This window comes from Crocodylus porosus, unplaced genomic scaffold, assembly GCF_001723895.1.
Source record: "Crocodylus porosus isolate Cpor-Errol unplaced genomic scaffold, CroPor_comp1, whole genome shotgun sequence".
Classification (NCBI taxonomy): domain Eukaryota; kingdom Metazoa; phylum Chordata; order Crocodylia; family Crocodylidae; genus Crocodylus; species Crocodylus porosus.
Window position 1 is genome coordinate 24242752 of NW_017728931.1, and position 2661 is coordinate 24245412.

The 2661-nt window shown below is 41.5% G+C and overlaps 1 protein-coding gene and 1 long non-coding RNA gene across 5 annotated transcripts in view; one reads left to right on the forward strand and one right to left on the reverse strand.

Moving 5' to 3' along the window:
• LMNTD1 (lamin tail domain containing 1) overlaps positions 1-2661 on the forward strand; it is a 109720-nt gene that overhangs the window by 47473 nt on the left and 59586 nt on the right. The window lies entirely within an intron of this gene.
• LOC109316380 overlaps positions 1-2661 on the reverse strand; it is an 18789-nt gene that overhangs the window by 11407 nt on the left and 4721 nt on the right. The window lies entirely within an intron of this gene.

Here is a 2661-nt window from a genome sequence, read left to right on the forward strand (position 1 = left end):
CGCTATTTCACGGACAGGGCGGCTCGGATCTGGAACCAACTTCCAAGAGAAGTGGTGCTGGCTCCTACCCTGGGGGTTTTTAAGAGGAGGTTGGATGAACATCTTGCTGGGGTCATTTGACCCCAGTATTATTTCCTGCCATGGCAGGGGGTTGGACTAGATGATCTACTCAGGTCCCTTCTGACCCTAGAAACTATGAAAGTATGAAATTGGTAAATCCATAGGATTTAGGTCACATGGTTCAGGTTTACCTCTAGGTTTCACAAAGAGATGGGGTAGGAGTGTTTTGGTTGGGGTTTTGGGTTTTTTGTCTTCTAAGGACCAGCTGCATGATTTGTTGGACTATAGAATGCTTTCTCTTAACTAACAGGCACACTAGATGCTGGTGATATTGGGGGAATGCATGGCTCCTACAGACATGCAGGAAGCCTGCTCTGACATGCTGGAAATTCAGTGCAGCAGATTAATCGAGCCTGTTGGAGCATGGAAATTGACATGCTCCAACAGCCTTCTGCGTTACATTTATTGGTTTCCCCGTGCATCCCCATGCTGAAAAAATGGGGCACTTTAAAATAAAATACGTCAGATGAGCTTTAGTTCAAAGTGCGCCACTGCCATTTTTTCAGCATGGGGGCGCTGTTACATATGAAACTCGGGAGCTTTTAACTAGTGCAGCTTGCCAATTAAAGCACTGGGTGCCACATTCCAGACCACATGTAAAAATGCCTTTAGATATTGCTTTAATATCATATCTTCATTTCTTAGGACTAATCCAAAGGCTGTTGAAATCAGTCTGTTTGGATCCTTAATGAATACTGAGTAATACTATTATTAAAGGCATATGGAATAGATATTATTGTTTTCCAAGGTATAATTTATATTTTAAGCACTGTATACATTATTCATAGTAGTGGAGTGTCTATTAATATTAACATCAGCCACAGTAGTTACAATAGACTGGAAATGGAAAGTGTCATAGGATTTTTTTTTAATTGCATGTGCATGTTTTTAACTGTTGACATGAAATAGGGTTCTTGTCCCAGGTATACCTGTGAGTGAATAAATGCATCAATGACTTGATTTTCTGATCTGTAAAGCAGTGGTAATAATACTTCTCAAAGTACTGAATATGTTTTATAAAAGTAGTTCTATATATTTAGATTAAAGCCACTTTTGAAGTGCCAAGTATTAGTGTTATTATTAGTAACACTAGATGAAATGCTCTTTGATCATGAAGCCTGCTCTTGCTGAGAAACTACTTGAATTAAAATAAGATGAACATCCATCGAGAAAGGCTGTTCCCAAACATTTGTTTCTAATCTCTAGGTTTGGTAAGTAGTATTCAGGGCTTGACTGAGAAATTCAACCTTTGAGCTATGTCTAAAAGTTAACTGTCTGACTTTTTGGAAATTTACAGATGAGTCTTTTTTAGTTGTGATATGTAGCCTAATTCTTATCTACATAGCCAGAGTCTTAGGGTGAAGTTACATGTTACACTTAGACCATAGTAAGGACATTTAAAGCATGAGCACATTAAAACTTGTTAGCTTGTATTGAGTGTCCTCTGAGCATCTCAAAATTATGCCACTTCAGGTGAGCGTTAACTCTGGGCTATGTTACCCAACTCATGTTGAATAACTTCAGTCCTGTCCATAGAGGTAAAACTAGCAACTCGCAGTCCTTCATAGTCCCAGGATATACCACTCCCACCTTTCTGCCCCCACCCATGGCAGGGATAGATCACAGGTTTCCTGGCTCCTAACCACACCGCTGTTCACTAGCCCTCTAGTGGCAGTGCTGGCAAGAAATTGTATTAACTCTTAATTTGTGACTGCTCACAGTGAACACATCTACATGTGTTATTAATGTGCTGTAAACTTCCTGTGCAGTAAAATACTGCATAGAAAGCTTTCCCCAGCAGAGTGTCTACATATGCACCCATTGAAAGCAAATTTGCTGGGACTGGGACTGAGAAAATGTCCTCACACTCGGCTGCTGCTCCAGTCAGCAGATTGGAGCACAGGCTGGGAAGCAGCTGCCTGGAGGAAGGGACAATTTCCCCGCCCCATGCTGTCTGGGTTAATTAAGAAAAATTTGCTCGCATTCAGCAGTCTACATGTGCACTACTGCGCAGTAATTACTGTGCAGTTAATCTGCTGCCTGTATTTACAGGTAGTAGGCAACCGTGCAGTAGACTAGTCTACTGCACAGTAAATGCTGTGCATGTGTAGATGGTGATGCTTTAGTGTGCAGTCGATTAGTCTTTATAGCTGGTTGCTATCTAGCTTTAATTTGCTTGTGTAACAGGATCTGGCTTCATGTGCCTCCTAAACCCTGCCCCTTCCTGTCAGGTGATTCTCCAGTCATGCATAGGGGTTTCCATTCTGGGCCTGATGACTAGTCCGCTTTCCCTGCTAGAGCTTAGCTTAGATCCCTTTAGCTCTTTTCTTTTGGACTGCCTAGACACTTACACTGGTGCAGTTTACTACTCTGCCTACATTTTCTGGGAGAGTTACAGTAAAGTACAGGCATATCTCGGAGATATTGCAGGTTTGGTTCCAGACCACCGCAATAAAGCGAATATCGCAATAAACCGAGTCATAACGAATTTTTTGGTTTCCCAGTGCATATACAAGTTATGTTTACACTATACTGTAGTCT